The sequence below is a fragment of the Cupressus sempervirens genome, chromosome 4, assembly GCF_028749045.1.
Source record: "Cupressus sempervirens isolate cs-2001-9-10 chromosome 4, ASM2874904v1, whole genome shotgun sequence".
NCBI classification, from domain to species: domain Eukaryota; kingdom Viridiplantae; phylum Streptophyta; class Pinopsida; order Cupressales; family Cupressaceae; genus Cupressus; species Cupressus sempervirens.
This window is the reverse complement of record NC_143121.1, coordinates 109,978,918-109,991,058: the sequence shown is the minus strand read 5'-3', so window position 1 is coordinate 109,991,058 and position 12,141 is coordinate 109,978,918.

The following is a 12,141-nucleotide window of genomic DNA, read 5'->3' as shown; positions in this document are numbered from 1 at the left end:
GAGCAAGAGAAGTGAAAAGGAGAACTAAAGAAACAAATAGCCAGATGTAGGGCATGTAGCAAAAATGCACATCCCCACTAAAAATGAAAAGCAAAAAACAAAAATAAAAAGTCAATAAAATAAAAATGAAAATAAAATACTAAAAAGTAAGTTGAAAATACATATATCAATGCATAGAAAACACCACAAGAACAAACCACATAAAAAATTCAAATTAAAAATAACGATAAAAAATAAAAATAAAAATAAATAATGATAATAAAATAAAGAAATTGAATAAAAATGAAAATATGAATATGAATAAACATATCGAAAGACAAAAATATATATATATAACATGTTAGATAGAACACATGCAAATGTAGTATATAATGAGTGTGTGTGTGTGTATCATTATATATATATGTATGTATATATATATATATATATATATATGTATGTATATATATATATGTATGTATATATATATATATATGTATGTATATATATATAAGTAATGTTATGTGTGTGTGTGTGTGTGTGTGTGTGTGTGTGTGTGTTTGTGTTATTTGACACGTTATATGTATAGACACATACACATAAAAATGTATGTGATTTAGATGTGGGCAAATATAGACAAGCGAAAGGGGGAAACAAGATAAGTGAGAATGTACATCCACCAAGAGAAAACACAAAAAATGAAAAATGTAAGACAATAATACTAAAAATAGAAAATCTATATAAATGTAAACAAACAAATATATATATTGTTTTATTTATATTTATATATAGATATACCTATAGTGCATCAAATAAATAAATACAAATAAAAGCACATGCACAAGTGATTTATGAAATAAATATAAAAATATATACACCTAATATGAGCCAATTAAATAAAAGATAACATAAAAAACTAAAAATAATAAAATACATGCACACTTAGTAAGTCCCTTGTGTGTGTGTGTGTGTGTAATGATACACACACACACTCGTTATATATCATGTTATATATATAAGAATTTGCTAATAAAAATAATGGATTGCACAAATGCCAATCGAAACATACATATACTAAAAAACCCAACCATATAAAAAAAAAAAGCACATGCTGAATGACTTGTGTATGTGTGTGCATGTGTTGAATTTAACACACACACACACACACAAACACACACCCACAATAGCAAACCAACCCTAGAACAAGGTGTCGAGCTACAAAAAACAAAGAAAGAGACAACCAAGGGAAAGAAGGAAACCCTACCGGTGGAGTAGGAGCGACCAAGCAAGATGGGAGAGAGTTGGGGGCGGGAGAGAGATTACCCCTCACAATGATGGTCTCTACACCTAGAGGCTAACATTGCTTGACACAAAGGGTTGAGGATCCAACCATCATCATGATTAAGGTTGATGGGGTGGTTATTGATTTCAATGGCTTCTTTAAGCTTCCTTTTGAAATAGTTGTCCTCATTGGCTAGGATTTGCATGTTTTCCAAATAGATGTGATGTTTGGTAGAGAAAGAATGCTCAGCTAAGGCTGATTTGTAAACCCTATCATGCCTAATGTCTACAATGTGCTCTTTGATCCGAGTATGGAAAGAGCGACCCATTTCACCAATATAAGGTGTCCCACAAGAGCAAACTACTTTGTAGACCCCTGAGTTAGAGTACGCATCTCTAGAGTATTTTGAAGGTGGGACAAGGTTTCTAAGCTTGGATAAGGGTTTGAAAGCTATTCACAAACCTTTTTTGGTCAAGATCTTGGAATTTTTTGCAAAATTCCTTCCACAAAGGGGCGAGAGGCAAAAAAACCGGGAGGGGGAGGGGAAGGTTTGGTATCACACAAGGAAAGGTGGAGGTACTTGGCTTGGTTGAAAGCTCTAGATATATGTCTATGAGAGTAACCATTAAGCCTAAAGACTTGTCGAAGGTGGTTAAGTTCAAGGCTTAAGTGGTCCTCATCACAAATTCTATATGCTCTCAGAGCAAGCGTCTTAAGAATGCCAAATTTTTGGTTGGGATGGTGGTGGGAGGAAGAGTGGATGTATGAGTCTCTGTGCATAGCCTTTCTAAACACCTGACGACCAAGGGTACCATCAAGTTTCTTGATGAGAAGAACATCAAGGAATGGCAACTGATTCTTAGATTCCACCTCTTTGGTAAAGGAGATACAAGGCGCTATGTTGTTGATGTTTTGGTGGAACTCCTCTAATTTACCCATGCCATGGGGCCAACAAATGTTAGTATCATCAACATAATGCTTCCACCACTTAGGCTTAAGAGGGAAAGGACAGAGTGCTAACTCTTCAAAATGTTCCATATAAAGATTGGCAATGACAGGGGAGAGGGGGGAACCCATGGCTACACCATCAACTTGCTCGTAGATGAACCCCTCGAAGGAGAAGAAAGTGGACCTAAGGCACAACTCAACCAAACTAGCAATCTCCACATTGGTCTTATGCTTCACAATTTTGATTGAATCAGGGATTGGGACCTTTGTGAAGAGAGAGACAACATCAAAACTCACCAAGACATCATTGTTGTCTAGATGTGCACCCTTGATGAATTGGACAAAGTGGGTCAAGTCCTTCACAAAGGAATCAGAATGTCCCACTAAGGGAGAGATAAGTTTGGCAAGATGGGAAGCTAAAGGGTACGTAGGGGAGCCAATATTGTCCACAATTGGTCTCAAAGGAATACCCTCCTTCTGAATTTTGTATCTTAGAAACAATGGTAGAAAAGTATTTTTTGCAAATAGAATGGACTTGGCATAGTGTGCAGACAGATTCATCAAGATGTGAAAAATACCACACTTAAAGTATTTTTAGAGTAAAATATAGTGGTAAAATCCATTTGATTTAACCTATCATAGATTGTGAGGTATGACATCATGAACAGGGGTACTAACTAATCTGCATTTACTAACACTAGTAAAAAGTTACAAATTGCATTTGGAATCATGTTCGAAAACTGATCAAATAGATTCATGATAAGCTCAAAATTGAAACATAACAAGTCATTGAACTCTAAAATGCAATGCAAAATGAATTTCATCAATTCAGTCAACTAGGTCATAATTACAACAAGTATCAAAATATCCTTTTGATTATTTCATAATGTTCTTCTCTAGGATTAGCTTGAAATCTTGCAACAATTCCAACCACATTTTCTATATTTGGCCTTATGTGAGTTAGATATTGCAACCCTTTGATCATTTATCTGTACTTCTTCTAATCAACAGTAGGTGTCTCATCCTTTGTAGATAACTTGTGTCCACTTACCATAGGTGTTCCAATTGGTTTACATGTTTCCAAACTAAAACATTTTAATAGATCTTCTGAATACTTAGTCTAAGAAATATAGATTCCTTCTTTTAGCACAATCTGTAATCCTAGGAAGTATTTCATTTCTCCTATCATGCTTATTTCAAATTCCTTCTTTATCTCTTCTACAAACTTGTAATTTTCATTATCATTTCCTCCAAATATTATATCATCAACAAATATTACCAAAATCATCAATTCATCATCTATTTCATTCTAGTATAGATCACTATTTTTTATACCTCTGCTCAATCCAAGTGTAGGGTTCTTGCTTCAAGCCATACAATGCTTTCTTTAATCCACATACTATGTCATTTCCATCTATTAAAGGAAAACCTTTAGGCTATCCTATGTATACCTCTTCTTCAAGTTCTCCATTTAGAATCGTTGACTTGATATCTATTTGATAGACTTAGAATTTCTTATATGCTAGATAGGCTAATAATAACCTTACTACATCTATTCTTGCCACAAGAGCATTTTTTTGTCATATTCTATTCCTTTTTTCCTCGATTAACCCTTACATATCAATCTATCTTTGTTCCTTACAACTTCACCTTATTCATTCATCTTGTTCCTAAATACCTATTTTGTTCCTAACACATTCTTGTCTTCTAGTCTAGGGATAGATTCCATGTCTGATTCTTCAGTATCTAATTCAATTCTTCTTTCATAACTTTCTTCCAATTGTCTTTTGATGTCATTAGCTTCACAAAAGATGTTAAAATCAGTTGAAGTAAACTCTCCTCTACCTAATCTTAAACTTTTAATCTTCTTACCTAATTCATTATCAAATTTATTCTTGAATATCTTGAACTTGTCAAATGCCTTAGATTTTTCTTTAGGAAATGCAACCCACATCATTCTAGAAAAGTCATTAGCTAAATTCATGAAATATCTTTCACCATAGAATCCTTTATTCTTCATAAGACCACTAAGATCTATATGTACAATCTCCAACTTTGTTGTAGTAGTAATCTTCTTTCTAGGAAAAGAAGTTATGGTATGCCTTGCCAATATACACTTCTTGAAAATTTTATTAGTAGGCTTAATAACATTAGTTAAATCTCTAACTACAATCATTTTACCAGTTTTCACAATGCTATCAAAATTTATATGACAAAATCTCTTATGTCATATCCAATTGTCATCTAACTTAAGAATCAAACATGTCATTTTAGTTGGATTCATCTGAAATGCATTAGTTCTAGATTTGATTCCTATTCCAATTACCTTTCCATCTTTGTCTCTAATCATGTATGTATTCTTTATGAACTATAACTGGTAACATTTATCCACTATTTCAATAGTCAAAAGATTGTGTTTCAAACCATCGACAAACTATGCATCCTCGATGCTAATTTTATCATCAAGAGTTATAGATCCAATATCTTTAACATGGCATGTTGCATTGTTTCCAAATCCAACAATCCCTCCATCATTAATTTTGAAGTCAAAAAACTTGTTCATATCACTAGTCAAATGATGTGAACAACCAGTATTAATTATACAATCAAATTTCTTTTCAACCTATGATACCAAAGCCATCTTCTCTAGACTTTCTTCTTTAATAGCTAGAAATCCTATTTTGTCATCACTAGCACTTATTGCTTGTTCATCAAAATCATCTTCTTCATTTCCATACAAACACTCTCTATCTCTTCTAAGTTTGAACTTTCCTTTACATTTTTTCTCTCTTTCAGGAAACTTAGATGCATAATGACCAAACTCATTACAAGTCCAACAGTTATATTTTTTCTTACCATCCTTTTCTCTTCTTACTAGAAGGATGACTCCTTCTTTTGTCTTTCTATCCTCATTAGATCTACTAATGCTAGAAAAGTCTCATCTAGGTCTTGTGCTCATTGATAAATTAGGTCAAATATTTAGGTCACTAAAAGCTATTTCTATTCTGGTCAATTCTTTGGAGTATCTAATCTCATTCTCAACTACTTGAAGTCTCCCAAGTAATGTTTCCTTTTTGAAATCTTTTGTATAAGAGATCAACAACTGTATCATTTGAACTACTTTCTTAAATGGTAGCATTAACCTCATTAATATATGCTAGATCACCTCATCATCTTGCTTGGTTCCTCCTTATGATCTAATACCTAGAGTAATTTCTAATATCCTGCCTACATAAGTTCTCATAGATACATCTTCCATCATTTTAGCATCTTGAAATGCACAAATCCAACTTTGTAGCCTCAATTTCTTATAATGTTTATCACCTTCAAACCTATTTTCCAAAGCTTTCCAAATCTCATGAGATGTATTAAGTGATTTTACCTAGTTGTACTCAATTTTAGGAAGTGTAGATAATAGTTCTTCTCTAGGTATCATGTCGCACATGAAAAGTTCTCTCTCTTCCTTAGTACAAGTTTCCAAAGTACTTTAAACAATAATTGTCTTTTCTAATTTTGTTAAGATCCAATATCCTAGACCCACACACACTAGAGGTGTCTTCATCTTTTTTTTCCAACTGTCATTATTTGTTCCATTGAACTTTAGATTTCCTCTTTGAATATGTTTTCCATGGATCACCCAAAGTTTTGAAACTTTATCTTCAAGGACCTCAAGCTCTGATACCAATTGTTAGAAAGAATAGTCCACCAAGATAACTTAGAGGGGTGGGGGTGGGTGAATAAATTATCCAATAACTATTAACCTTAAATAATCTTAGCCATTCAATCAAAGCAAAAAACAATCATACTAAGATGCACATACACAATTACACCAAATTTGTTAACTAGGGAAAACCTTGATTAGAGGGAAAACCTTGGTAGAGATGACACCCATAAGATGATGTACTAATATAAATATTCATTAAACTAGAGGATGGCCCTTGTTAGGATTCTATTACAACATTTAGTACATATAAGCCCCTATTAGGAGTTGTGTCGACCATTTTAGGAGTTGTAGAAGATAGAATGACCAATTTTCCAAACAACTTATGTGGAAAGACCACTAAACTCACTATCCAACTGATCTCTCAACTATTCATTGAAAAATTAATGTATTGCACACTAAGTTCTTTCTTATGTCCTATCAACTAGACCAATCACTACTAGACCTTTTAAATAGGGTCACAAACCTTGTATCCAAATATCAAGCTTCGGATCTCATAATAAAACCTTGACAATGAAGTTTTCTCTAACTTCACTCTGCTCTTCTTATCTTCGCATTTTGCTCTTTGTTCCTATTTCAATCATTCATACATTCCATACATGATAAAGCAAAATATCTTTCCATTATACCAAATCCATAAAACAATAAAGCGAGTGAGCTATTACATATTAATTATTATAGGACCTCATTAAGAACACATTACACTTAGGGATAACAATAATCTTTGATCTTGTAACTTGAATAACTTTCCATATGTGTAACATTTTTATGAGAGAGCTTAGCTACACCATCTTCATGGTGTCTTCTTTATATCTTTAAAATTGGCTTCTCAAAATAACAACTCTACTAAGAGATATAACAAGTTTACTAGATCATGTTTCTATAAACTTTACCTCAAAATAGTCTTCACCAAAACTTGCATAACTTCTTCTAGAGTTAATATTTTATGCTTTTGAGGCTAGCTACATATACTAGACACTTTCTATTATCCCCCTTTAACCTAACCTAGTAAAAATGCTCAATTATCTATCCGTACAAACTTTATCTATACCATTGTTCTTTTGGAAAATACCATAGAAAAATTCTATTTTGACATCATTGAGAAAAATAGTAATGAATGTAACACATCATCATGATAATGATCTAGTCATGTTTCTACAATACACCCCCATAGAAGTATCATCAGAATTCATACTTCCAATAGTATGAAATCTATTAGTGAACAATTTTTCCCATGAAAGTTTATATATATGAACAGAGAAAAGAATTTAAACTAACAAATGAATTCCTATCTAAGAGGCTTAGGAATTCTTTGCTTAATATTTCCTTTATAAAAATAGGCACAACTACCTTTATTGCAATCGGAGTTTTCAGTTTAAAGGATTCAACAGAAAGATCTTTACAAGAAAATGATCCGTTGAAAGTGCTGAAAAAACTTATTTCATTTCATCAATATGAAACAAAATTTAATGCAAAAGAACCACTTGATTTTAACTATCAAAATGATCCACATAATTGAGAATTAAAACATCGAGCAGGCAATAAAACCACTAGTTTCTCACAGCATTCCCCATACTCAAAATTCACAAATTGAAAATCGATGACAAACACAGCTAAAAGCTTTAACTAGCATTTATAGAAATACTAAATGAAATAAGTAGATAATAGTATCTACTCACAAAAACCTTCAGCCAAGATTCAAACTGTAGAGTTTCAATATGTCTGCATAAATTCTGAGTTGCTACCTCTAAATTGAAAATAAAACCATAAGCAAAAATAGTCCTGTCTATCGGTCTACCAGAGAAATTCCCCTAAAACAATACCAATTATTACATTTATAGGGATGGGGCTAGACCAATGCCAAAATTACCCCGCCAGGAGTTAATTGTCTTTTGCCAAGAAAACTATCATTCTTGAAAAGTAACTGAAATTGAAAATGACAAAAGAAAGATAACGAAAACACTAGAAAGCATAACCGCTTACAGTGCTATCTCCACTGGTCGCACCTTTAGCTATTTTCCACATTTCATATGCAGCCAAAAAGGTTGAGATAACCAACTGATGTGGCAAGATGATGTAGGTGAATCTCTACTTCCAGATTTCCTTTCTCTTCTTCAGCTCGATGACCTTTTCCTCGTGCATCTCTAGGTGCTTTAAGTTAATGATCAACATTACCTCAGTATGCACCACGTTGGAGAAGTCCTTCTTAGCCGGTGTCTTTTTATCCTGCCACTCCTAAAATTTCCTTTGCACTTCTTTAATTATTTCTTCTGATTGGGCAACAAAGTCATCATTCTTTTCCATGAACTGCTTGATGAACCATTTGAGATCATTCTGAATAATCTGCTGAATGACTCTGAGTTCTTGCAGAGCTTCTTTGATCTCAAATATTCCTTGCATCAGCACTTCATTTCTCCACTCAATACAATCTTTAATGACATACAGGGCTTTTTTATCAAGACTGGCTATAGGGCATTCAGCTTGAAACTTTTGTAGATTGAGCTCCTGCATGTCTTCCAACCACATAACTATTTTGGACCAGTTATTCCTCTCCTTTTCAAACCCATCATTGCTTGTTTCCACCTTCTTGGAGATATTCAATATTTCCTTTGATGCTTGATCTAGGTGACCTATGTGTTTGATAGTGTTATGCAGAACATCTAGCACCCACTCACCTGCTATTTTTGTCACCGCCTTACACTTGTGCAAGTTTTCTAGTGACTGCTAGTTGGTTAGGGAAGACACATCAATGATCACTGACATCTCACTAATTGGGTTAGCCTCAAGATGAAGGATAGCATTGATATACTGAGCCATGCTTTTAATCATTTCCTTCATCTCTTTCTTATCTTGCCCATCTTTCCACACCCTTTCTGCGATCTTCTTGTTGGATACTTCGAAGAATTTCATATCTATCTCGCGGTTTGCTTTTCCAAGGTTGACCTTGGTTATCTAGTAATCTTGAGGAGCTATGGAGTCATGAGCACTTCCATCAAGTGGTGTGGCTATCTCTACCATCCACTACCCTAAAGTTTTGTCAAAGTTGATCCTCGACTCTGTTCTCGCTTTCTTCACTTTAGGCATCTTACCAAGGCACTTGCTAGCTAGGTCATCAATTGGCATGGATATGGGAACAATGCTTCTCTTCTTTTCCATTGATGTCTCCAGCCATTTGGGAGTTGCCTGTCCTTTTTCTACAGTAGAGGAAGTATTGACCAGAGTGAGGTTACCCTGTTGATTGTCGGTTGTCGGTGACAAGCTTTGAGGCTCTGGTAAATTGTTTGCCATGGGTGGGTTTTTCGCTGCCTTGAGGTCCACAGTTATAGTGCTCTTGCTTTTAGTGATCAGTGCCTTCTTCATACTTGAGCGAGTTATCCTTTTACTTCTTAGATTCTCCTCTTGAACCTAAAGTTGAAGTGTTTCTGGAGCTGCTTCAAGTTTGACTTTAAGTGGACCTGCAACAAATTCAGGGACACTTTGATTAGTTCACTTTTGGGCAACCTTTTTATCTCTGCTCCTTGGAGATTTCTTAGAAAAGCTTGGAGTAACTGCCGCCTTTGACTTTATCCATTTGGAAGTCCTGGCTATCACATCCTTGGTATGGGCATACACATCATTCTCTTCTCTTTTCTCCCAGTCGATCTCTGAAATAGACATGCATTCAATTTGATCCATGTAAAATTGATCAACTATTTCCTCAAAATCATCATCTTTTAGCCCATAAGTATTCAGCTCCACATTGAACATGATGACCTTCTTAATGGTTAAGCGTGACCAAAATCTCTTCCTCACCTCGAATTCATTGTGGCAATTTTCCCAGAAATCCTCTAGCTGTGGGGAGTGAAACAAAGAAAATGCATTTTTGACATTGTTTCTGGTAAAGCTGGTATAATCAAAATCTAGCCAAGAGGTGAAAGGTTTAAGACACAAGTGGGTCAATGACTTGGCTGACAATAGAGCTTCTTTCACACTAGGGCATCTATAATGTCCAATTTCAACTAGGAAGAATACTGAAGAGGATTTTTTAGAAATTTGAAAAGACTCAACAAGAGAGGCAAATTATCTACACATCTCTGATAACACCATAGAGTCTGAACAGTAGTGTGGTAACTTCAAGGGCTCACCAGGAAAACCACCTACTCTGATATAGGTAAATCTAGGAAACTAAATAAAATAGCAACCATAAATTTGAATAGCTTGCATGGCTTCCTCTAATATCCTATCATTCTCTCGACCTTGCAGTTCAAAAACCAATTTCTCTAAAAAGACATCATTGATTTTCTTAAACTCTTTGCATACTGTGTCTTCTTGGAGATCTCTATAATAATAATAGATAGACATGTCATCTACCCAAGGTGAATGTGGGAGATAGTCCCAATCTTTGGACACTGCTAGGATGTAGATCAGTAAAAAGACAAGAAGAATGGACCACAATTGGTCACATTAATCAAGCCCTTGTGCAAGTTCTCAGCTATGAGGTCTGACCAATCAATGAACTTGACTCCCTCAACTATCTTCTATATAAAGAAATACATCCATGATTCCTAGTGGAAAGCATACTCATTCCCTTCAATTCTATTCAATAGGAGGACAATATCCGCAATCTCTTTGATAAAATGCTTGATAGTAAATGGTTTAGGTAGCCTAGAACCCCCCTCTGCGGGCTTCAAGAGCCAGGATTGAGCAATCTTTGTGTCATAACTAGTTTTGTTTGTTGTGTATAGGCGCTCAGCCTCCTCGAATGTCCATGGCTCATAGGATTCTTTATGAGGGATCTTGAGGGTGGAATTTACACTAGTTCTATTGATTTTGACAACTACTTCCCCTGAGGTTTTGTTAACACACCCAAAAATAGGGTTGAAATGATTTGCACACTGAAGGATACATTCAGGGTATTGGATAACAATGGGAAATGCAGTGGCTTCTATTAACCCACTCTCCACTAATCTTTGGTAAATGAGACTTGATGGGGTGTTCTTGGCTCGCTCTACTATTTCAGATAGGTTTCTATTTAACAGGAACGTGTCACGAATTTTGGGGAGCGAGCTGAGCAAAGGTGGTTTTTCTAACTTAGGCAACTTTGGGCAAAAAAGTGTAATGATTATCGAAAGAAGCTAAGGCTATAAATGGGCTAAAACAAAGCAAACATAATTTGAAATGCAGAAGGGAATGAAAAATGCACTTACAGTTCAATAGAGACACAGCCTGCAATTCGCCCTTCCTATCCAATATGCTGAAATTTCTATGGAGAAAATGGAAAGAGTGGGAAAATGGTCAAAAAAAAATGCATTTAAAGGTAGGCTTGTGCAAAAGATTACAGGGCAGATTTGACGAGTAAGGGCAATAATTGTTCATTAATGTGGCATGTACTGGGAAGGATGCCACATGTGCTCTGTTTTACACATTCCATCAAATTCGCATGCATGCATCTCAACTGGATAATCATGACATAACAATATTATTCTTTTCCAATTTCTGCCATAGCTTGAGCACATACCACCTTATATCTTTCTATTCATGACTTAACATGCCTCAAGAGATGTTGTATTGGGACCCACCTTGATCTGATTCAGAAAATTAAAACTTGCATACAACTTATGTTAGTGCACAAAATTGACATTCAACCTAAAGTTGAAGTTTTGGAGGGGTGGGATTCAACTTCTATTTCGGTTTCAATAAGGCAGACACGAGGAATGAAACTAGGTTGGCGGATGATGGTTGACACTGACCTAAAGTTGAAGTCGAAGTAAACAGAACTTCAAGTTCAACTTCGATGAAGAACATGAGACCAAGACACCAGGATGCGTTAAAACTTAAGTGCTAACAAACTCAATCATCATAACATGTCAAGATATGACTATCCCCTTCCTAGAATACTACTTTTTCTGTAGAATACTTTTATCCCCTAAACTTAATCATTAGATTCGACACTTTCAAACCTCTAATCAAAGATTCCTAGCTTACCTAGGCCTTTACTTTTAGAATAGTAGCACTACTTCCTTGGACATCTACCTTTATATACATCATGTACAATGGCTTGACTCTAAGATTCATCCACATTTTCAAAGTTTTAAGGGTTGAATCTCAAGTGGGAGCCATGAAAGAAAAATTGTCTTCTAGGAGCCAAAACATTGTCTAAACTAAACTAATTTTCTCCTAGCTACAAGACTAACTCAAATCAAATTTCTTACTGAATGAAAAAGTCTCTAAA